Raw genomic sequence first — 26,311 nt, forward strand, 5'->3', positions numbered from 1 at the left:
TTAACTGTACTATAAATGATGGGGGAGAATTAACTGTGCTTTTTTTTTTAAATCACAGGTTTACGGGAACTGTGTAATTATTTATTAAAATGGAAAACTGTGAAGAACAAAAAAGATAGCAGTTGGAGTTAAAATTCCTGGATGAATGTTTTGTTTTTGAGACATCAGCATTTAAAAACGATATGCTGATTTGGAAAGCCCTGGGAGTAAATTGCAAAATTCATCTTTTCCATTCAATCAGTGGACTTTTTAATCATTCCATGGAGTTGATGAAGTTCAGAGATGGTGTGTGATGGGAAATGTGGCATGCCAGTGTTTTCCTAGTGATTGCATCTTGGATTAGTTTGCTGCTTTTTTGAAGAGATTCCATTTTAAAAAGTAAGAACCTAATGTGATGGATTTATCTTCAGAGATGAACAGACATGGGAAGAATCCAGTGAGTCACAAGCTAGAAGATCAGAAGAAGGTAATACAAATAAATTGCCTTTTGCTTGGTCTTTTTTGTTTATGCTTAGAGAGAATTTTGTAAATTGAAAATGAATGTGCTTTAGGAGATAAAATAACATACTATTTCATGGAAATAAATCCTGCCATATAGCCAAGGGTAGCTATGGGTCTGGATTTCATTACCAGTTGGTGGTTTTGTTTCTAAAGTCTTCTGAATTCATCCATCCAATGGGTTGGCAAAGGATTCTGTGGTGTTCTCTCACTTTTGACTTTTAGAAATTCTAGTGACCTGGTGGCCTGACCTCATGGAACAGTTTTCTGAGATCCAGGGTGAGGTATGAGTCATGGGGCATTGCTGGAGTAATGGAGCAAGTTGGAGCTCTCCTAAAGGAGAACACCTGCCTTGTTGCCAGTGGAAGGTGTAGTTGGCATTTGAAATTCTCCAATTTCATGTCCTTGGGGTACATCAACGTAAGCTTTCTCATTTTTACCACTGGCCTGGTGAGAGAGTAATGAGGAAACTGTGAGGTTTGGTTTGACTCTTCATGTGTGATGTCGAAGGAACTAATAGAAAATATCCAAATAGGGCTGTGCTAGTATTTTTTTTAAATGGGGTTAGAGAGGTTCTGAGTGAGAAGCTGGGAGTTGAGTACTGAGATTTACACTTAAACCTCATTTTTCTACCTTCTTAGACATTCTTACCTGCTAAACTGCTGTACGATAGTGAGAACCATCCAGAGAGTACTTATCAGAAGGGTCAAAGATGGTGCCCAGGAGAGGAATCCTACTCATAATGAAATATATTATCTTTTGTAGTGCTTTCATTGACTCCATTAGTACAGGAGAGGTGTGTGGGGACCCAGTAGCTAAGGCACAAAAGCAAGGAATAATGAGACAATAGAAAGGATATTTTTAGTTAGACCTGGATCTAAGGTGCGTGTTTAAAGTTTGTTTTTACATCTCTCATAGAAATCGGCTTACTAGTTATCTTGTACTCCCGTGAGACAACTAGGTCATCTGCAGTTTTGGAGGTAAGATGTTTGGAAGAGATCATAGAGACAAAGCTTGTTAATTTGCTCTGACATTTGGACCAGTGCTACTAGAAAAGGTGCTACAGTGATCCCTTTGCATGAATCCAGGCAAAAATGGGTGGGTTATTTATGTCCAGTTTGGTCTATTCACTGGGTTTAACTGCAGTATAAGTAAATCTTGGAAATACTAAGTATTGTAAAATCCAGGATGCCTGGAATCAATTTTGACTTCAATGTGGATATAAATTTCTGCACAAATAAATGTGTTACCAAGAATGCAGTTGGTGTTTCAAATGGGTCAGCGTTTTTTTTCTTCTGCTGATACTAAGGTGTTGATCCAAAAGAGATGGCAAGATCAGTTTCCATCCAAAGCATGCTCTGCAGTTTCTTAACTACTGAGGAGTGATTTAATAATTTTTCTCTATCTACATTTTTAAAAATATCCTTAACTCTGATGGCTAATTTGCTTACTGTATTGGATTGGAGACAAGGAAAGTGGGTAATAGGTAAGCAATTAATATTACAGAATTCTGATTTTTGAAGGAAGTCCTTCTTTTCTGGCAGGGAAGAAAAGTCCCTCTGCAGGTGCTATCATTTTCTTTCCTGAATAAAAGATATATTCTGCAAACACATAAGGGATTGCAAGCTAGAGAATGGAATAAAATCATCCTGAAAATTCCTTACATGGAACTTTAAACAATGATCCATAATGATGCTTAGTTTCCCAGGCCAGTTCACAAAGGACCGTTCAACTCATACAGAATAGTAATAGAGTTTAGACAAACTATGGAGAGCCATGATTCTGTGGGAAAATTAAAAAGACCAGTGTGGTGGTGTTGGATGAGAGGATCCCTATTTCACTGTAGCCTCACCTTCTAGTTGGTAGGGAGGTGGGGGAAGAAGGAGCATTTTCAATGAGCATTATTAAGGGGAAAATGGTATCCTAATGATTTCCTGGTTACCCACTTGGTGTGAGCATTCACACTGAGTAAGCCAGAACCTAAGATATTGATCGATCAATTGATTGGTACTTAAGATTCAAATTTGCTAAGTGTCAGCAGGAATACCTAGTCTCAATGACAGTTTTGTGAGTTTGTAGTAAGGAGAAAAAGGAAACGTTAACATCATAAATCTTCGTTGACTAAGCTCCGGGCACAGCCCTGCCACCACACAATTACCAGTAGAGATTATAAGAGCATTCATGTAATTACTTCAAGTGTTTGTAGTCCTTCATGATGAATTAATTGAACAGGCACAAGCGTTCCACATCAGTAAAATAAAATGCATTTATTCCAACTCATGACTTAATTCAGAAGTGAAGCATCATTTTTGTGTTACTGAAAAATGTGTTCTCACAGTGTTTGGCATATGGTAGCTATTTAAAGTAAGGTGAATTGAACTGATTTCAATACATGCTCCTGTTTTGAACAATGTGCCACTGATTTTTGTTCAGTCTACGAATAGCTCACTAGCTTTTGTTCTTAAAATATATGAATTTGTACTTCATATGCTCTACTGTTAGGATACTGAGCATATGAGTTTGTGAGTTTGTGTTCTACTGCAGTGAGTTGGTGAATATCAGGGAAGAAATAATTTATGGGGTGCTTACTATATGAGACACATGCTTGCTTGGTCCTTTCCAATTTATGAAGAAAGTGTATTTCTACAAAGATAAAAGGTGCTTTTTTACCTTTTCTATATCTCCTTAAGAGATTTGGTCCTGTAAAAATAATGATCAGTTTCTCAAAAATATATATACAATAAGAAGAATATATATACCATTATTCAAAACTAAAGAGTTCAAAAGTATGTGTGACTTCTTAGGCTTCTTCAAAATAATGCCCCATCACCGGACTAAATCTGGAAAACATACTTGGAAGTTAAAAGGTATCACATCCACAAGTCCTATCTGAAGTACTCTTCATTATGGATAAACCAGAGATGTGGATCTTACAGGGGTTGAGAATACTTCTAAGAATCTCAAATCGACTTGGATTAGTGTAGGGCTAGGTGGAATTCAACTCACTTTTTGATTCCTGTGATTTTTATCAGGATTTTTCAGTTAGGATTGGCCCATAATCCCTGCTTTCGGCATTACGTTTCTGGAATGTCCCAGATGGGAGAATTATTGTGGCATCTAAATAGAGCCCTTGCCTACCCATAATGAGGTGTTTTATTTTTGAAAACTTGACCTTTTGACCCATGTTTGCTCACTGATGCCAGTGAGTTTGGTATATTGCTTTCCACTAATTTCATTGCTTTGTGGGATTCTTTCTGCAAAAGCCCCTGGAACAGTAAAAGCCCAATAGGTACAAATGTCACTTCAGTTTAATTAATTGTGACCTTGAACTGAAAAGCAGAGCTCAGTAGATTTTACTGTCAGTCTAATTGCAGCAGTTTACAGCTCAGACAGCCCTGGAACACTGCTTTATTGCTCCATGAACATTTTGTGTATTAAACCAAAGCATTTGTCATAGTCAACAGTTTACTAGGTACTGCTAAAAAGGGTAGCAAGGACACACACTTTGAAATTATGACAACGAAATGCAGTACGTATTGGAATGCTTTTGTTACTCTATTCTCTAAAGCAGAAAGGGATGACAGTATTATCGCATATATGCGAAGATTTACATTCTTGGACATGTCTAAGGATTGATGTCATCATAGGTTTTCGTTGCCTAAAATCATGTCTTTTACATGGTAGTTAGGCAGCATTATTTTCACACTGTCTTGCAGAAACCTCCAGATGAATTCTAACACATCATGTCTTCCTACATGATGGCAATTATTTCAGAAGTAACACATTCTGGGTGTAGTGAGTGAGAGAGTTTGAGATGTTGAGAACCATGTAAAATGAGAGAAATGCTTGTGTTAATTAATAGAAAAGGGGGTGCTGATATGAAGAAAGCCTTCTGTTTTAAGGGCAGCCCCAGTGACATTGTGGACTTAACATCAAGGTTAGGTAGGGGGTTAGAAAAAGCATCATCTGCCAGTGACAATGAGGGCTTCCACAGTATCTCGCCACATAGACTCATGTGGTTTGTTTGTTCTTCAGTTGACTTCATACAGAAGTGTGGTCCAGCTGCATGGCTGCATACAACTATGTTAGGCTACTCCAGTAATTTTACTAAAAACCTTACTTGTGATTCCCAGTGCTTTAGAGAGTAAAAATAATTTATTACTTTATTTTTTTTAATTTTTTATTGTTATGTTAATCACCATATATTACATAATTTGTTTTGGTGTAGTGTTCCATGATTCATTGTTTGTTCATAACACCCAGTGCTCCATGCAGAATGTGCCCTCTTTAATACCCATCACCAGGCTAACCCATCCCCCTACCCTCCTCCCCTCTGGAAACCTCAGTTTGATCTAGCCTAATTCTTCTTTTAGTATTTTTCTTTTCAGTGTGCTGATTCTTTTAGACTACATTTGTTGCATTTTCTTGCAGTGATGGTAAAATAGCATCATGTAAGCGTCAAAAGTGTATTGGGGTTATTGTCACTGGTGTTGAGAACTACTTGAAATTGTTTATGTTGGAAACTGATTAAAAATCTGTTTTCTTGAGAGAAAATATGAAGATAAATCACTCAAGAAGAGAAAGCTTAGGATAGATCCAGGCTTTTCATTCTTTGATCTTCTTGAAGGATAGACTCATTAAATGGTGCTCTATTTTTATGAATCTGCCTGACTTCTTTTTTGTTAGTGTATATGAGATATGTTAAAAGCACCTTAAGGGAGGATGAAGTTTCTGAAGCAAAGCCACATCATTTATTAATCACCTGATTGTGAAGCATGAGTGCTAATATGAATAGATTATCTGGGGGTCTCAACAAAATTGATTAGTCATCCGGTTACTGATTATCCAAACTTTTAATTTTTGAAATACATTGAGCAGCCATTCTGCAATGTTATTGTATAAATCTGGAATCCATGTATAGACACAAATATGAATGTCATGTTCACAAAGAAACTAGTACTGGAATTGTGGCATACTGTGATACCACTTAAGATTGTCCCTAATTTCTCCCTCTGCCTCATTGTCTCTTAAGAAAAGGGTACTGCAAACAGCTGTTGGCCAGCCACTTTACCTGGAGTTCTCTAAGGATGAATTAGATAAGGTGGGCTCTTTTTCTGCTGAGCAATGATTCTAGAAACTTCTCTTTCACAGATCTGAACTTGGATAGCACTTCTTTTAAAGCTTCTTCTAGCATGTCATAGGTGGTCCTCAAATAGACCTCTTCTGAAAGTTTATATGGCTACTTGCCTTTTTGGTCCTGGCAGCATACATTTTCAATGTCAACAGACTTGGGCTAATGGGAAGAACTGGAAATAGATAAAAGTGAATACTGTATACCATGCTTAATGGTTCTACTCCTTTGTTCTAAACTAGACCATGTTCCATTTCCTGATTGGTGGATTTCAGATATCAACAGATGTAATGACTGCATAATCTTCATAGAAATAGATACAACAGGCAAGCCCAAGGTAGATGATACTTGAGTTGTGTGATACATGTTTTATGCGTTTTGAAGGCAGAATTATATGTAAATTGTTATTATGGTTATTAGTTGTCATTAATTATGATCTCAGTGATAACAATGACTACAAAGCTATAAGATTCAATGTTTTAATTCCCATTTCTTCTTAAATCCTTTTTTCTGTCTTGATATTAACATGTGAATTCTGACTCCATAAAGGAATGACTGAGACTAATTTTTTCTACTAAAATATATTAGAAAAATGTGATCATATGCAATGCAAAAAACTTGGAATACATTAATACAATTAGCTCTCACCTTTCTACGCATACATCATTTGATTTTTTATATATTTATGTGTAAATATTTATAATATTTATACATACACACACACAACTTTTTAAAGCAGATATTATAATACCGTGTGGCCTGTTTAGAATGGCCAATCATGTCATTGTCAGTTTCTCCTTAAGATTGTCTTCCTAAAAAGGCTGGGGCTTTTCTCCATTTGACCATATAAATATATACTTTTGACTATAACACAATCATTTTAAAACAATAGTTTAACCATGTCTGGTGTCCTCCTTTGAGGTTCCAGGTAAGTATAAAAGGGTGAACTGAGATTCCACAAACCTTACCCTGAGGTAGCTAAGTGGGCAAAACCCTGAGAATGCATGTAAAAATACCATTATAAAGTGCTGAATGTCAAAATTGGAGGGAGGGGGAGAAAGACTTTTGCTCATTTCCAAAGGCCAAAGACTTGAGATTAATCACAAAATCAGAGTACACCTTGGTACCAGAATGGAGTGGGAAGCAAGAACCAGACGGATGTGTAAGCAGAGAAGAGGAGTCGTGATGAGCCGGGAGTGGGTTGACATGCCTAAGGTGTTTCTGTGTACAGCGGGCTACCTGCTGGTGAGCAGAGCCGTCTAATTTAATGGCACAGGGACAGGGTGGACAGAATTTTTTGTGTTTTCCTTACACAGGGACTGAACAAATTTCTCCCAGACATGATATTCAGTGAATATGCCATGCCTGGGATGAGTTACATGAAACAAAACAGATTTAATGATATGTTATAAAAGCAGTGAACATAAGAAATTGTGTCAATTTTATATGGAAATTTGGGAAGATTTTATGATAAATAAGCAGAAAACCATCAAATCTTTAAAGTGTGTTCTGAGGAACAGCAACAGTCTTCTCTTCAGGGAATGTGTAAGAAATGCAAAGTCTCAGGCCCCCCACCGAACCTACTGAATCAGAATGGGCTTTTTCACAAGATTCCCAGGTGATTCTCATGCACAGCAGTATGGGAGAAGCACCGCCCTAGAAATCATGCCTGAGAGCTCCCCAGTGGGATTAAGCTTTGGTTACCCACTGTTGCAATATGATGCCCTTTATTTTCTATCTTCTGGTTCCTGTTTCCCTTCCTGACTTTCTCTCCCAGTGTTTCCTGGAATCATCAGCTAAATAAACTACTTTTGCAGGAATCATTGTTTCAAGGTCTACTCTGGCAGAAACCTAAACTAAGACATTCTATATCTAGAGTTCTAGAATCCATACTGTGTATTTGTTTCAATCAGCTAGTGTTGGACTCTATGTTAACACAGTTATTTGGAATTCAAGTTTTTTAAGAATTCTTCTATCTCTTTTATTCATTCCTGTTTTATTCTTGGATATCCCCAGTGCACACCCAGATAATAATATCAACACTTACACAGTTCCACTCAATTAACAGGTGATCTGCTCGCAGGACCACTGCTGCCATTTCCTGCTGCCACCCCATTGTCAATGTTCTCTGCAGCACAAATTACAGATTGTCCCAAGAGGTCCCTGGAGGAGCTGTGAGCACCTTTTTCCCATCTCTTACCTTCACCCTAGTCACTAAAAAGCAAACAAAACACAGTTATTGAATCTGGCGTTTGAAGTGGGTTTTTCTGTGAAATCTTCCTATTCATTCCTCTTTCCTCTGTAGTTCCTTGCTGGAGAAGCTGTACGTATACACAAAATCATGTCTAAATGGAAACGAAGGACTAGCATTATAAAAAGAGCATTCACAGAAATGTTCCTAAACTCTCCTAAAAGTAGATCTTCTCTGAGAAGCTGTAATGCCTTAGTTCCAGAAGCCAAATCTGTGTTTCCTAACTATCCTCAAAGCTGGAATCATTGCTCTAGTGAACAGACCTGGAAATACTAACCATGTTAGTTGTATGGATGAAGATGGGCAGAGAACCTGCCCAAAGAGGAGGACCCTGTTAGTATTGTATGAGCAACACAAATGGAAAAAAAATGGTGATACCCATGATCTTATGTTTAGTAGGAAGAAACACGGCCCAATAATAAAACTTGACTCAATATTTCACTCATGACCTCATCAGTCAGGCTAGCAATGTCTTTGGGAGGATCTAGTAAAAAGTAGTGTAGTAAATAGTTAAGAGCAAAGGATCTAAAATAAGACTGCCTGAGTTTGATTCTTGGCTCTGGCACTTCCTCAAATTACTGAACTCCGTCTTCTAGTTTTCTCATTTGTGTTATTTTATGAAATGGGAGTATTGAAAAAACTTACATATAAAGCATTTGGAGCAATGCCTCGCACCAAGAAAACACTCAATAACTGGTAGCTTTGGGGGGTGAACCAAAGAGTTGGGCATGGTTTCTCCTCTGTGGGCAGAGCCAGAATGTGCACTTAAGAGCAGAATTGTTCCCCCCTTCTCATCCCTTGACTTCCTGTGAGGTCCGGAAATGCTGGTGCTCAGTGACTTCCAGGTTAGCTCCCATCCCAGCAGCTCATGTTAGACTTCTCTCTACCATCTGTGTTTAACCATTTAAGCATTCCTAACATGAGGCTCCCCACAGTGTGAAGGGCTTCTTTATTTGGGAGTGGAAACATCCCCACTCCCCCATGCCCCCCATGAAAACGTGTAAGTGTAACTAATCAGTCCTGGATTATCCATCCTAGCCTAAGGGTGGAATTTTCCTGTGGGTCTGAGCATTCTTTCTTGACTTATATTAAACTTGGTGTTAGTGGTTCCTGTGAATCCAGGGCCTTAGCTTGCCTGTTATCTGGAGAGAGACAGAGGATAGTTGGTGCTCAGGATATTTCATCTTGAAATATGGATATAAGGTTAACCACATGTGACTAGAGTTCAACCCTAGAGCTAGTCAGAAAAAAAGTCTGTGAGTTCAGAGATTCTTTTTCTTCTTCTTCTTTGTTAAAGATTTTATTTATTTATTGGCGAGAGTGAGCAAGTGAGAGAGAGAGCATGAATGGGGGAGGAGTAGAGGGAGTGGGAGAAGCAGACTCCCCACTGAGCAGGGAGCCCAGTGTGGGACTCGATCCCAGGACCCTGGGATCATGGCCTGAGCCAAAGGCAAACGTTTAATTGACTGAACCACCCAGGCATCCCAAAGATTTTATTTTTCTTAGGATGACAAGTTTGATAAACCAAAATACTTTCTGGCCATAGCATATTGATAAATGCAAAGTTATCCTTAACTCATGGTACGTTTTATTTATTTTTTTATAAGTTTTTATTTATTTATTTGAGAGAGAGAATGAGATAGAGAGAGAGCATGAGAGGGGAGAGGGTCAGAGGGAGAAGCAGACTCCCTGCTGAGCAGGGAGCCCGATGTGGGACTCGATCCCAGGACTCAGGATCATGACCCGAGCTGAAGGCAGTCGCTTAACCAACTGAGCCACCCAGGCGCCCTCATGGTACGTTTTAAATAAAAATTTACTTTCTAACTCCTAAATATTTAGGATGAATTTTGTTTCTATTTTCAAGAGGGTTAAAAGAACATTGAACATGGGAAAAATACTCAGTTGACACAGACTTTATTTCTTTCATTTCCAACGTGAGATTGAGAGCATAAAAATGTATATAACAAAGATATGTCATGAAGCAAACATGGTAAAATGTTAACTGTAGAGTCTAGTCATAGGTATATAGGTGTTTATTGTAAAATTCTTTAAACTTTTCTGTATGTTCGAAAATATGTATAAAATAATATGGGGGAATATATTAATAAGAAGTGATGCTTCTTGGTATTTACATTCTAGTAGCACATCTGTAGTTTTTGTGCCTTACTTTTCCTGAACTTGATTCTCCTCCTCAGTGTAACTTACGGATCAAGAGAGCTTATGGGATTTTAGAGGGAGACTGACTCAGGACTGCTATTACTGGTGTTTTAGCTGCACGGGGTAGTGTTCCAATTGGCCTGGGATCTTAAATAGTGTTTCTTACATGATATATATAGGAAATGCATTCACAATTTTCAACCACTGACTTAAAAATCAATTATAGGATCCATCCCCAAATGTATTGATTTTCCTTGACTTAAAAATAAATTTGGTATATTCATTCATGTGTATAAATTATAGAAGAGCACAATTATTGTGCTTCAGTTTTAATCTGGAGATGTCAGTTCCAAGCATTAACACAATAAAAGGAAATACCTTTTTATCATTTTTGGAATCATTTTACATCATTTTTCATATTTCAGGGAACTAGCTGTTCTTTATAAATGTTTCCTGACACATATCACAGTAGACAGTGTAGTTGGTTAAAAATTATTAAAAATGTGCACTGTTACATTGCCTGTAAAGAAGCAATTCTTGTGAGTATTTTTGCCTAATGGTAAAGTAGTTCCTTAGTGCCCAGTGGATGCACTTCTTGGCTAAGAATGTTCTACAGTATATACAGAAGGTTCTACGTATTGCTTGTTGTCTTTCAGTTAACTAATTAGGTTTTGATAAGTCATTGTTTGAGAGACAGAGATGGAGATTAGTGGATTCAGGTTAGTATTGCTGCTCTTAGTTGTATTATATATTGCATTGTAGCATAATATTTTGTTCAAAGATGGAAATTATCAATTTAAGAATCAAACGCAGATTTAAAAGGTATGATGTTTTGGCTGACTTCAGTGTATATTTATGTATTTATGGAGTGCCTACTAATGCTCCATGGTAGATAACAGTAATACACTTCACTGTGTTAGCTGCATTACTGATGAGTACATCCATTTGTATCCATCACCTCCCCCTTGCATAACAAAGTGGGTTGGGCTTCTAATATTTGAGTAGCAAGCAATCTGTAGTTTACAAAGCACTTTTCCTTGCATTTCTTTCCAGCCTCACAACACAGTCACATTGTGGGTCCAATACTTTTTATGTTCATTTTAGTGATGAATTTGTCCTAGACGAGAGAACTCACCAGGTTGCATCTTTCTATTTTGCTCAGTGGTCTATGATTTCTTTTTAAACTTATCTACCTATGTTTAACATGTTTTCTATGTGTATGGAAATTATTTATTTCTTAACATCTCATATATTAATGTATTATTAAAAATCTGTTTGAAAGATATAGATCTATGGAAGACTTTCTAGTTTTTATGTTAAACTCTTATGCTACATGAGTCTGAGTGTAATATGCTTTTTTAAGCAAGTAGTTTTCTTTTTTTAATTAAGCAAATCTTTTTCAAGAGCTCTCACCCAGATTACTTTGAAGAGATGTGAAAAATGAGAGCCCAGATTTGGGAAACTGCAGTTCTTTGTTGGCATTCAACCTGGTTTGGTCACATTTGACTTGTCACATTTGGGTACTTACATTCAAGGTTCTCCATCTATCTTATTAAAGGTGACAGATTTCATTAAATCACATTAGGAAGCTTCATTTGATTGTTAGCAAAATATGTTGTAAGGAACACAGGTCACATTTAAATTTGATAGGCTACACAGAAAAAAATCATTGCCAGTCCACACAGGTAGGGCCACACTCCATCTCAGCTTCTCTGTTTTGCCAGCTCATCAGCCACCAGACAACCCACAAAGCTTGGCTCCCTGGTCTCCTGGCTGTGCCAGTGACACATGTGAGTACACGCAGGTATGTAAGCCACTGTGCTCTCCTGTAGGGAGGCAGGATGTTCTATTGGACCACATTCACATTCAGAATTTGCTCACCATGGTGGAAATGAATGGGAAGTAGGGTCTGTCCCGGAAATAAGATTGCTAGGTATTTTAAGCCATGTCCACATCATTTTTGAGGGAATGTTAAAAAATAAAATAAGATGGATATGTGCCCATCGTTGGACCTAATTTATAGGATGTTTGATCTAATGCAAAATGAAGATGAAAATAGTGTTCTATATAAAGAGCCCTTTTGACTTTCTACTTTAATAAATATCTTTAAACAGTGCTACAAGTATCACATTTTCCTAAGGTGTGTTTTTGCACATGCTAATAACTCTAAGGTATTAATTCAAATGGGCACATTTAGTTCTGAGGCAAGGTTGCCCCTCAAGAATATGACTGAAAGCACATGAATTCTGCTTACTTTTCACATTTTGCTGCTGGTAGTTAATTTTAAACTTTTTTTTTTTTTTTTTGTTAACCTTAACTGTTCTTTGAAACTCTTATGGCTGCTTGATGAAACAGCATTGTTAGGTACAATGTAGCACTTTTACTTCATGCTATCTCAGTAAGAAGGGCTTCTATCTTTTAACAGTTGCTGGTATCGGCAAATCGCAGTGCTTGCAAATAACAGATAAACAACACCTTGTAGAGACTTGTTACTCTCTAATTAACACTGGGAAAGGATTTAGGGTTAAACTTGCAAAACAACATAATGTCTTAGTCTGCTTTGCTTTGTAAAATATTTTTATATAATCATGAACTAATGCAGTGATTTCCACATTGCTGTGGGGGAAAAGTATAATAAAAGTTAAAAGAAAATGTGCCTTCACATTTCAGCCCCACTTGCCATTTTAGAAATGTCTTTCATCTCCATTATCAGGTACCAAATTAGTGTTCCAGCTAGGTATATGATACTAAGAGGATTCATGGATATAACAGTGATTTTCTTTTTAATGCATCCAGATTTATCACTTGCCTTCTGAAAACCCTCCAATGACTTTCTAGTGCATTTTGAGTACAGTCTGAACTCTTTGACATGGCCCATAGGGCCCTGCATAATCCAATTCCCATTCTCCCTCCAACTTTGTTTCTTGCCACCTTGTCTCTCCCTCATTCTGTACAAGGCATGTTGGTGATCTGTCTGTACGTTCTTTGAACAACCAAGGGATTTCTCCTTTGCAAACCTTCAAATTGCTCTTTCTGCCTGAAGTATCCATTGCTCTATTTTTTGTGTGAATGACCTCTCATCATTCAGGTATAGGGTTATTAATGTAATTTCCTCCAGAAAGTGCTTCCCCAGCCACTCCATCATTGTGTTCTGTTGATTTTCTTTCTAGTAATCCTTTCAGTATGTCCTATTACCCACGGAACTGCTTGCTTGTTTACAGTCTGCCTCTATGAGGCTAAGGACTCTGTCTGTCTTGGTCAACATTGTGTTGGAAGCCTTGCGTGTGGTATAAACTCAAGAACTGTTGCTTTGGAACAAAGAAAAAAAAATCCATGTGAATCCATAAACGACCATTTATTCCACAAAGGTTTAATGAGTACTGGCCAAATTGGGGTGTACTTTTTGATAAAAAGCTAAAGAAGAAAGATATAAACACCCATCTTACTCCCATGGAGTTCTCAGGCTGGTAAATCATTAAATAAGAAAATGGGAAAACTTTCACCTTTTTGGTTGGAGTAAATTCTTATGAGGATTCTCTGCCCAAACATACCCTTGGAGCTTTATTTCTCTCTTTGAGGGAAGAGTGGAATTTTCTTTTTGAAAGATTTATTTTATTTGAGAGAGAGAGAGAGAGGAGAGAGCGCACAGCGGGGAGGAGCAGAGGGAGAGGGAGAATCTCAAGCAAACTCTGTGCTGAGTGCAAAGCCGGATTCGGGGATTGATCCCATGACCCTGAGATTATGACCTGTGATTATGAAATCAAGAGTCAGACACTTAACTGACTGTGCCATCCAGGCTCCCCAAGAGTGGAATTTTCAAAGCATGACTATCTGTGCAGCCTCCTTTATTTTCCACGGACTCTCTGAAGCATTTCAGCTCTAAGACGAGAGAAATGACAGGTTTAAAAGTTTAACCACTTTCATTACGAATCATCTAGCTATATATGAATTAATCCATGAAATTTTGTAAGTAGAAGAGGTTGCATCTCTTAGGATTTAAGATTGTTGGATACTGACTGAGCCAGGTATTTCTGTGATATTTGGACCATCTCTCTCTAAGCAGTATCAAAAATGAAGGCTAACATTATTGTACATGTAAGTTTTGATTGTTTTTACTCACAAATAGAGGGTCAAAGGATAGTCTAATTTTAAGTTTTGAAATGAGTGTAAGTGCCCTCACCTATCATCTTAGCACAGACACTAACATCAACTTCTTGAGTAGTATTCCAGAATTCTGAGCGTATAGTTGAAAGTGGAGAAGGCCAGGGTCAGTCCCACTTACCCATCCAAAAAGAGATAGACCCGTCTCATCAGTCCATGCCATTGTGTTTTGCTGCCAGATGGTGCTGACAGCTGTTTCTTTATACCCTAACTGGTAATGGCCACCTAGTGCTGGTTCAGGATGTTCTCTGACAGAATATGATCCTGCTTCCTAGGGCTAAGCTGGACTGTATTTTTGCCACTGTACCTGTAGTACTCAGTGTTCCTTCTTTTCAGGTAAGATACATACCCACCTTCCATGCACCAGGGACACTGCATCAGATCTGTTTCCAGGGTCTTTATTCTCCAGGCATTTACCCCTAGACATCATTTTTGACTATGATTTTTTCTTTTCTACCAACAAACACAATGTGCTTGATTATATACCCTTTACCTGGGTAGTTGGCTTCTCCTAAAACTTCCTTGGACCCTAAAGTCTGTTTCAATTACTCCAAGGTAATTTCCAGCAACTCATGTGCTAGGGAAGAGAAAACACAAATATGAAAACTAAACTAATATATTTACGTAATGAGCCATGCTACTGTATAAAGTACATTAGTCAATAGATGTGTTGATTTCCTTACCTCTGTAGTATTAAGCATGTCCATTCTCAGAAACTTTCTGTAATATTATAATTTATACTGACCACCAGCTAGCTTCTTGTACATGAAGTCTTATTCTGTTAAGTCTGATTAATATCATTTGGCCAAAAGTATTGAGATTCTTTCCTTGAAGAAATAACTTTATTTTTGGTAGTTAGGAGAGCACTTTCCTGGGTAAGAAAATATAATTAGCCCTTTATATGCTTGTTTTATATGGCTAGATTCTTTCCAATATTCAGAAAGACTGGGAGTCCATTAGCACACACTGTTGTTTTATTTTTTTTCTCAAAGATAATGGGCTTTTCATACTCTTGTTTACAAACATAATTAAAAATAGGCTTTTGTGGAGAGGAACTTAATTCTAATAGAATGTTGATTAACTGAAGTGTTATTTAGTTTTTTTAAAAAATCTTAGAGAGCACCTGATATAAATTTAGGATTATTCTAAGAGAAACTAAAGCTAGAACAGCTGCTACAAAGTAGAAAACAGAACTTAAAAAATATTCGAATGCTCTCTCTGTTCTGATACAATATCCACGAGGCACTGTAGCTATTACAATTTAAATTAATACAAATTAAATAAAGAATTCAGTTCTGCAGTTTCGACAACCGTATTTCAAGTGCTCAATCTTTACATGTGACTAGTGGCTACCATATTGGAAAGCACATTTACATAATTATAGCAAGTTCTATTGGACATTGCTACTGAAATACTGTCCTGGTTAGAATGCAATGTGGAATGGGAAGTTAGGGGAATCAAAGTCAGAGTTACAACAATGAAAGGCAGAAGAATAAGAGCAGTCATGGAAGGCGTTTTGTCTTCTTTTTAGTGCACAAAATTGGAATGGGAAGCCATCATTGTTCCATGATAAAGGGGACAATAACCTTTTTGCCTGCCACTAATTTAGTAGAATAAAGTGTTTGAAAAGATCTTAAAAGTTCGTTAGACCAATTACCAAGTTAATATTTAAAATGTTTATATTGCATATTTTTGCTTACCTGGAATAATCCAAAGCACCTTACTCTAAGAAGCAATATACATTGAACAATGAGTGGGATAATCAGTTTTGCATTATATATAAAGAAAAAAAATTTGAGTTGTCATAAGCTATTATCCGTAATAAATTAGTTGATAATAAACTTTCACTACTGAACCAACATGAAGACTTTCCAAAAATGCTTTCCATGATCTTGTGGGGAACTAAATGCTGTTTCAAATCTTGGAACATGATAGGGTTGTCAGCCAACAAATGAGCATCAGGGCAAAAGTACTGAGGTCAGAAAGAATCTTAGAATACTTGCAAAAATACATGTAATATTCCTTATCATTTTAGCAAATGATTTAACATCATGTTTGTATCCATTTATATTGTAGTTCAACTTATTTGTCATGTATTTTTTATTGTCTTCTTGCCAAATGATAAGATCCACCAAACCATATGTCTCCTAAGCTTCTCTTGGACAGAAATTTTACTAACGCTAGAACAAGTAAAATAGTACCCAGTAAGCAAGGACATCATTAGTTAAATTTGTGTTCTAGGTGGAGTTGTTCCAAAATAGGTATTATGGAAGCCCATTTTCCATGAGGTCATATCAGATCACTTTTGGTACAAAATGTAAAACCAAAGGTGCCCCAGAAAAGTTTGATGAAGCTATTATATTCATTAAAAATGAAAGAATATCATGGAGTTTAAATAATACAAATAAGATACACGAATACTTAATTTACCAGGAATGTTAAATCTTAGTAGACTGCATTTTGTGTTCCATATAGTAGTTACAGAATAATAGAGCCAAAAAGAACCTTAGAGATCGCATAGTTCACTCTGAAGTTGAGAAATCTGAGGCCCAGAGTGGCCACGTGACTTTTTCAGGTTCACACTGCTGAATGATGTCAGAACTGTGGTCAAAGACACATATATAATAGTTCCAATTCCATTAGTTGATTTTATTTTTTTGAATTGAATTGAATTTTTTAAGGATGTATTTATTAGAGAGAGAGAGAGAGCACGAGCAGGAGAGGGAGAGAGAATCTCAAGCAGACTCTGCTCTGAGCGCGGAGCCCAATGTGAGGCTTGATCTCATGACCATGAGATTATGACCTGAGCAGAAACCAAGAGCAGACACTTAACTGACTGTACCACCCAGGTGCCCCTGATTTAATTTTTTTTTTTAAATCAGGCAGTCCATTGTAATATTTAACAGCTTATAATTCCCACATTTTTTAAACATAAATTTATATATACCAATGATTCCCAAATTTAACACTTTCTCAAAAAGCTTGTCTTAATGTTATGAGCCAATACATGTGTACTGTTACACTGGACTAGTGATAGGATAGGAACAACCCAGTAGTGCACTTGAAGTGAGCTTCATTTGCCATCTCCTTGCCAATTTCAGACACTGATGTTTACACCCCGCCTTGTGTTGTAGTTCCTCATGGATACCTTTGTTGGTGACTGCAAGTATTCAGGCACTTTAAGTCCCAGGCCTTAAGCATCTCTGTATCCCTAGTGCTTAGCATCAGGCCTAGTGCAGACTCTGTGTTTGTTGAATGAATGAATGGATGTTCATAATCTTCTATCCTATAAAGATCTTATTTTGGTAAGTCCCTATAAAAGTAATTCAAATGAAAAATATAGGTCTGAAACTTAAAAATACCCCTTTTCCCTCTTTTTCTAAAAGAAAAATTACAATGCTAACACAGCATTGCTTTTTGTTTGATGAGAAAAACAATATTAGGTGACTTTGATTCGTTTTTAAAAAAAATTTTTTCCCCCAAATTTTAAATCCCTTTTGGAATGGAGTTATAGCTTGTTCTCTGGACACTGAGCAGTAGGAGATGAAGGCAGTGGGCTGTAAGTGAGCACTAGGTATAGCAAAGTAAAACCTAGGGATGACTGGTAAGAGCAAGCTAAAGAGACTGTCCAGTTGGGGAATATCCCAGAGCGTTAAGTACAGACAGGACAGCATCCAGGAATCTGAGTTTCTCAAGGCGGTGTAGGAGCATCAAGCCCCATCAAAGCCAAGCAGCCCAGATTAACTGAGGCTGGAGATAGAGTATCTAAACACTGAAACAAAGATTGCATTAGGAAGAAACTATGATTTTTCCCCTGTAGGAAGATCTTGGTAGCATGAAATAGTAGGAAAAACATAGGCCTTGAAAAGAGGCAGACAGTAGTTCAAATTCTGGCTCCCTCACTTAATAGATCTGTGAATTTAGTTCAGTAACTTAACCATAGTGAGCCTCAGCTTTCCCCATCTGTAAAATGGGTTTGTAATGTTAGTTTCCCTTTCCAGAACATCACCTGCTCGGAGACTACTAGTCAACAAGCACTCTCTTACATAGGGAAACTGTGGATGCTCTTTTAAAATCACTTTTATTATCTTTATTTTGTAGATGACAAAAGTAACGCTATGTTCCAACAAATGTATTGGACATCGTCTTAGCAAAAAGCTGAAAAGTACACTTTCTTAAAAGAAAATTTGCAAATAATATTTGTCCGTGCTTGGATCAACAGAGTATATAAGTGCATATGATGTGTGTGTGCTTATTGTATTGTCCATCAAGTATGATTAATAGATATGATACATACTACACAGACACAGACACATTCACACATACACTCTATAGGTACCCAGTTGGGAATATCTGAAAATGACAGGTTAATTTACAACCAGGGAAATGTCATATGTAACAAAGCTCTACTGATTAAAGACCTGAATGTATTAACTTATATTGGGGTTATAGTTCAAAAGAAAATTAAAATTTTACTCTTCTTAGAAATCGTGTCCCAGTGTTCTTATGTAGAGAACCTACTCTTGTTCCTGTTTTTGGACTCTTGTGACCCTTAGTTGAGTGGCGTGTAGGATGGTGAGGGGTTGCTGCTGCTACAGTCCTATAATTATAGAAGAGGATAATTGTCCATGGGCTACTGAGAAGGGCCACAAAACCATTGTCCCTGACAAAGAGGTCAGTGGACTTTGGAAAATGGAGTTTTAACATAGTTGACCAGTTTGAACTTTATCATCAAAGCATATAAAGTCCCTTGCTGAAGCCTTAGCTTAAAACAATTTATTTTTTACATAGAAACAATATGAAGAACCACAATAGAGGACATCTTAAACTGACCCTGAATTTAGTCATGTACCACGTATGTTTTACAAAAAATAGAGGTTAAAGACATGGGCTCTGGACAGGGTGGGTCTAAACACCAGTTCTGCTCTTTCCTAGATGCATCAACGTGGTCGGGTGGCTTAGTCTTGTTCTGCTTTAGTTTCCTCATCTGCAAAATAGGGACAATAATAGCCTTTCTTCCTAGGGTTGTTGAGAACATTAAGGGAGATATCTCACACAAGCTTGGAAAAGAGTAAGCATTTAGTAAAGATTAGATATATTGGCGACTATAATCCCTGAATGATACAAGACTAAAACAGTCTTAAAGCTCTCCAGAGAAGAAAAAACTGGTAGGTATAGGGCAGTTGCTGGAATTACTGGAAGAGGTTGCATACCCAAATCTGCATTTGGCACGTTAGGTCAGGTGAAGGCAGAACATGCACAGCTGGACGAGGGATCGTGGATGGTTCATCAGTCGTGGGGTAAGCTCCTGGCCTTCCTTTTGCTTGAGGCCTCCATGATTAAGATGAGAAGACTCAACAGCAGATTCCTAGCAGGAGGAATAACGTCAAGATCCCACACTTGTGGTTTGAATTATTTATATCAGTGTGCTCATTCATGGAGATTGATCGTCAAGGGATTATACACAGAAGCTCATATGGAATTTGTGAATAGGCTCAGAATTTTTTGGTGATTAGCAACATGTTGCAGAGTCCTATAGACCTGTGTATGATTGTCAAGATTACTCCATCTTTTCCATGTGGTCATAGCTCCTTTAGCCTCAGTTTATTCATCTGAAAGATGGGGGTCATAGCATTAGGTGGTTACGATAATAAGGGTGATAAGCCATGTTAAGTCCCATTGTGCAAAGCTCACTGCTCGTTAAAATCACTATCTTCTTAACAAAATCCCTCAATGAATTATTTTCAACTTGAAACCTTATTTCTTAAAAGGAAAGTGATGATTAATTAAAAAATCTGTTACTTCCATCCATCTCAAGCACTTTAGGAGATATTTGTCTATTTTATTAATTTCTGTGGACAATGCATCTGCCGGATAAATCTTATCTGCCGGATTTCCTTGTAGGTTTTTAGGATTATTTTCCTGTGGGAAACTTTACAGCATGGGTGTGATGTTCCTTATTTAATTATTTTGTGCAAACTCCGAAGTTGAAGATATTTCTGAAAGATGTATAAAATATACATACAGTCAATAGTGTTAAACTCTACACAGATGGAAGAAGCTGGTGCTTGGAGAGTAACTAGCTTTTTGAACCAGCCCATATAGATAACTTGAGTGATCGTGAAGCCTTATACTTGATCGGTCATATTCAGGCATGTCAGTTGATTTCAAAACCATTTAAACATATAGCAAATTATTCTAGATTTGCGTATCTAAAACTGAGTGCACCAGGAGGCAATCCTATATGAATATAAAAATATATGCATATATATGTACATATATGAGCTTGGGTTTATGTATGTGTATTATATGTGTTTATGTATGTGTGTGTTTATATATATCTCAGTGTATTCATATGTGTATAAGTGCGCTATCATATTTGGTATGAATGCTAACTAATAAGAAAGTCTACCCAATTTTTAGTAACATATAAAGGATGTTAAGAATTTCTGAGATGGTTTTTGAATTGTGAGATATGTTTTTTATTCTGTTGAGGCAAGTCATCTGAAATAGGATTCAATGGTGGGTTCTGCATTGTTGTTAGAAACTAGAAAATCTGGGCCCCTTGTTGGGCAAGCACTGCAGGTGCTTTGCACAGTGTCTGGCTCTGAAACCAGCTTTGGATCCTGCCTAGCTCACTGGGCTTTCCTCCCAGGTTTTCTGATCAGAAAACTGAAGGCCAGCTGCTGCCTGTCATTAGGAAGCCCAGTGAAAGTCAACGTGGGACTGAAAGCTGGTTGGGGGCTGGTGGGGCCCTGTCTACACTCCCACTAAAGGTCACCTAGAGAAGGGCTTTCTAATGCTGCTGAGGACTTGCTGCATAATGTTCCTGCTCTAAAGCAGCCCAGTTTCAGGATTTTCTGTTATTGTAGATATATGTTATATCTGGGGAATTGTGAGCAAGGTTTGCCATGAGAGAATGGTCATTCTTTGATCGCATGTATATATTTTTAGAGCTGAATCAAGAGATTCCTTTTGTGTTACTCTGAAGCTTTCACGGAAGTAGCTCCCTGCCCTTTCCCTTTCTGACAGTGGTCTTATCATGCCCACCCAGTCGTTTTGTTTTTGTAATGTAGCCTCAAGGGATGATTTATTTTCTGACCTTCCCTTAATGGAGATAATCAGATTTTGCCCTGTAGCCTAACAGTTGTTCCCAGTCTCTGGTCTGGTATCTTGGTTGGTGCTACTACATATGTTGTGCTTGTTTACATATGCTAAATTGCTAAACTTTTCTAAATTCCTCTAAATATTTTGGCTGAATGACTTCTCTGGCAGTTGATTAGCCAGGTTGCCCATATACTGGGTATTGTGAATTTGTCCTACTTTTATCAGACTATTTTATACAGTGTTTTATTTTTGTTTAGCAAAGCCCACTGAATGAAAAGGAAATGCTGACATTTGAACGGAAAGCCCAGAGGGCTCAGGAAATGCCAGAGGAATTCTACAGATATCCTTTCTCAGTGGCCTAGACAATTGGGATCTAATTCTTCTTGGGTAGCAGATGGAGGTGGTAAAAACTGAGCTTCTAAATGGCATGAGTCTTTGAGTTAAAGGGCTTGGTGCTGTGCCATGCAAACAGCCCTGCTTTTTTTCAGCCTGCACCAAGGATGGAAGCCAGCTTTCAGGGAAGACTGGGCCTCAGAGAGAAAAGAGAAAGCTGCATCGCCCTGGGGTGGCTAGAAATGATCCTAGGTTTTAAAAATAATGGATCTGTTGACAAGGAATGCCACTGTTACACCAACACTATTAACACTCATTAACTCTATGGAGAGTGTGTGTGTGCATGCACACGCTCATATGTGTGTATTTTTATCCCTTAGATTTTAAACAATATAAAGCTAATTAGATCTTACTCTACCACATTAACTTCTCTTTCTCTCTCAGTCTGTCTCTCTCCCCCTTTCTCCTCCCTCCCTCTCTACTCATCCCTCCCCCATCTCTCCTTTTCCCTATCTTTCTCTTTCCCAAACAGCCAAAGGGTTGTATTTTTTTGTGATTTTTTTTTTTTGGGTGGGGTGGGAGGGAGTATTTTGGGCAGAAGTGAGAAAAATAAGGTGTTTATAGCTTGTTAAATTGTCTAATGTCTTAATGCTCTTTTCTTGATGTTTAACCTTCTCTGTAGTGTCCCACGGTTGCAACTTGAGCATATGAAACTTACACGTGTACTGGCACAGCCTCTGTCACGTTTAGTTATTAATTTTTGAACAAATTCTACATAATTTTTATCTTTTCTCATTTTCAGCAGATCTACTTAATGCCAATGACTAACAAAATCATGAAAGGAAAATCTTACTAAGTCCCCATGCTGTTGGAACAACAATAAAAAAGACGCTAGTAAATTTTGTCTTTTGGCAGAGGAATTATGGGTATTATCCACACATTTACAATCACAGATACTTTATTTAATCATTTCTATTGCTCACGGGGGAGGTGGGGGTGGGAGGTAGTAGCTGGTGTACACCTACTGAAAATAGTTACGTCAAAGAGAATAGCCACACAGAATTCTATACTCATCTTCTAAAATCATCTATCCGTGCTAAGGAAAAAACAAAAACAAAAACAGCCTTTCTTCTAGTGTTTAAATAAATGTGCCCAATTATTTTAACCAGTTTCCACTGACTTGTCAAAAATCCTTGTGTATAATAATGGTCTGCTGGCGGCAAGACTGGACAGAAATATTGTACAGTAATTGATTTTGTTAGTTGAACATCTGGCAGAACAGCCTGGATATTTATTTGGAAGGAATGTTCCCCAACCGGAGTAAGTTCACTGTTGGGTTTTAGGGCACTAAAGTGCCAGATCAGGCTGCTCTGGGCATAAAACACATAGACAGCAATAGGCGAGTAAGTCAGTAAAAGAAATGAGGAGAAGATGAAAAATCAGGAGAAGAGAATGAGGAAGAGAAGAAACACTTGGAGTGTTTCTTGGACTAAAGGTTGGAGGACATTTTTTCCAGGACTTCCTTACTGGTTTCAAAATGGAAACCAGGCAGAGAGAGCAGGATAATTGTTTTGCTTCATATGATTTGTAATTAGCTATTCATTTTCTTTTTTTCTTTTTTTTTTAAGATCTTATTTCTCAGAGAGAGGGAGAGCGCAAGCAGGGGGAGCTGCAGGCAGAGGGAGAAGCAGGGCTCCCAGATGAGCAGGGAGTCAGATGTGGGGCTCAATCCCAGGACCCTGGGTTCATGACCTGAGCAGACGCTTAACCGACTGAGCCACCTAGGCATCCCCGCTATTCATTTTCTTAAATGGTAGTTTTGCTTTTATAAATGCCACTAAGTAAAACCCAATTGTGAGAAGAAAAAAAAAATTCATTGTTAAAATATAATATTTGCCAAAGTGCATCTGTGAAATGAATGCAGTTCAGTACTAATGATTATGGTAAACACTATCATTTGGTTTGTTTTCTAGCTAACATGTCTGGCATGTGTATCTGTATGTTGTGTGGTTTAGCTGATTTTCTCATAAGTGTATGATTTTGACAACAATAAAAAGTTCACAGTGTGTTCTCACCCTAACTGATTGCTCTAAGTGGGCTGTAAGTTACAGATTGCACTTTGGACCATAAAACGTTGCTGGGGATATTTTTGTTGTCTATTTAATTCTATGGATCTTGTGCTAGCATACATTTCTTATAGGACATTAAGAAAAATGTTTTCCAAGGGAATGGTCACTTGTACTAAACACAAATGGTAGGATATTTTGGCATGACCTCCTTATTGGTATTCCTCAAATTGCAGCAGTTAATTCACTGTACCTACTAAGGACAGACTCTCCAGTAGACTGAGATTGCCTTGTGGGTAAGAATGTATCCTACCAAGTTTTATACTCTAGCCCAGTTGCTGACATATGGTAGTTATTAAGTGAAAACTTATTGAACAAATCCTCCATAACTTACATTTATTTTCAGCTCATCTTTTATCACGCCAAACAAAAGTTTGCAGAAGAAATAAGCCATCATATTACAAATGTGAAGTGTATTTGCTTTGCTATGTATACGTATAATTTGAATATTTGTCATAGCCACATAGTTCTAATTGGCTCTGTGACAGCTACATTTGTCTGGCAGATAAATAATAAGGAACAGGAAGGTAATGCACTGGATTTTCAAATTGTTTCAAATAGGGGGAAACTTAACACTGGAGATTCACTGAATTTGTAGTTCTTATTCAATTGGTGCATTCTGGGAATCTCTGGAGCAACATGTCATTTCAGTCATATAACTAGTTACTAAAAGGCTGGGCTCTGGGGCCAGGCAAATCTGGGTTCAAATCTCACCTCTACCACTTTGCTGGCTGACATTGGACTAGAGGTTTGATATCTCTGAATCTCTTGTAATGAATGCGAATAATAATATAGTCAATGGGACTAACCAACCACGGGTGGTTATTAGATAGATGAGGCAATGTATTTAAACCTTTAGCAAGTGCATGATGCATGGCAAGAACTTAAAAAAAAAATCATAAATTTTGATTATTTGGGCAGATCAAAAAAAACCTGATTTTACTTTGTAAAAACTCTAGGTTTGATAAAAATTTAGCCTTTTATCAAATCATCCTTAATATTTATTGATTGGTATATTAGATCATAAATATTTTATGCTATAAATAACAGTAAAATAAAAATTTTAATGTAATGCTACCAAGAAATCTACACAGCTCAGGTTTCTTAGATATCGAATAAAATTGCATAAAATTTTATTGAGATTTATTTCTAAACATTACATGTTACTCCAGTTTCATGGGTTGTAGAGTAAGTCAGAATGTTTTAGCATATCTTTGTATTTTCAAATAAAAGATTAAACAATCTATTCATGAGGCAGTCACCTCCAGAGGCAGCACTAGGTGTTGAGAATAGGGGATGTAAATGACACTTTCTTAGCTTTCAGGGCACACGCAAACTAAGAGAGAAAAATGTTTTAATAGAGTAATCAATGAAACACGACAAGCTTATATGATGCACAGAGGTAACATCGAGGAAATAGTTATTAACTATTGAAGGAGTGGACTTAGGTGGCTATTTTGTGGGGGGATACAAGATACAAGTCTTGGTTGTATTTGAAGGTGCCGAAACTTGAACCAGGTTGGTGTGTTTGGGCGTCCATATGCAGTTAGACTTTGCCAGAAAGTAAAGTTGATAGATGGGATGGAGAGAGGTAAAATAAAGTTGTTGGTAAAGGGAAATCATGAAGGGTCTTATATGTAGTCAAGGCATGGCTACTTCTTTGTGCATCCACTGATTCCATTCTCCGCAATTCAACAACATGATCACTTTTTTCAATTCAAAGAGCAATGTGCTGATAGATATCTGTGTCCATCATTATTCTAAAATTGGCCAGCATTTGCTGGGCTCAGGATAGATGGTGATAACTAACATGCAATGTGAAAACCCTGAACGGTTCTTTCAAAGCGACAATTAGTAAGAGCTAATGATATTTAGGGTCTAAAGCAACAACTTTCTTTAGCCTGTTCTTTGTTGGGATATGTTTGACACTACCGAGGTATGCTGTTGCTGACTTCTGTTTTCCCAAATCAAATTGCAGTGGCTTCTATTCAATATTGGCCATATGATATGAAATGATTTGTTTCTATTCCTGTCTCCTCCACTTAGCCAGGAAGTCTTGATATCTCCAGTTCATAGAGCAGGTACTCAATAAATATCCAAATTCTTTATCTTTAAGGATTAGGGATTTTCAGTGATCAAAAGAAAAACATCACTCATTTAATCAATTGAATAAGATCTCGGCTAGCATGGTGATTATGTAGGTGATTAAATTTTAGAGACTCTTGACTTACTTGATTTTATTTTCAAGGAAGAATTTCAGTAGACTTTGATTTAAAAGTCACTGAACAAATATTGAGTGTTGGGCACTGTCCTGAATGGCAGGATATAAACATGAAAATAATGCTTTCTTGTCTCAAATAGTTTCCAATTTCTGCCTTGTGATATATGCAAACAAGTGAAATACAATAAGGAAACAGACGTGTGTTCAAAATGCGGTAAGATAGAGCTGCATCCAGGTCAACTTGAGATGAGCAGAAAACTTTGACAGAGAATGTAACATTTGACCTGGTAGCAAGATACTAGTTTTCAGGTGGTTATGTGGGGAAT

Source organism: Eumetopias jubatus, unplaced genomic scaffold (assembly GCF_037043125.1).
Source record: "Eumetopias jubatus isolate StellerSeaLion01/CBP00866 unplaced genomic scaffold, mEumJub1_p1.0 scaffold_8, whole genome shotgun sequence".
NCBI lineage: Eukaryota > Metazoa > Chordata > Mammalia > Carnivora > Otariidae > Eumetopias > Eumetopias jubatus.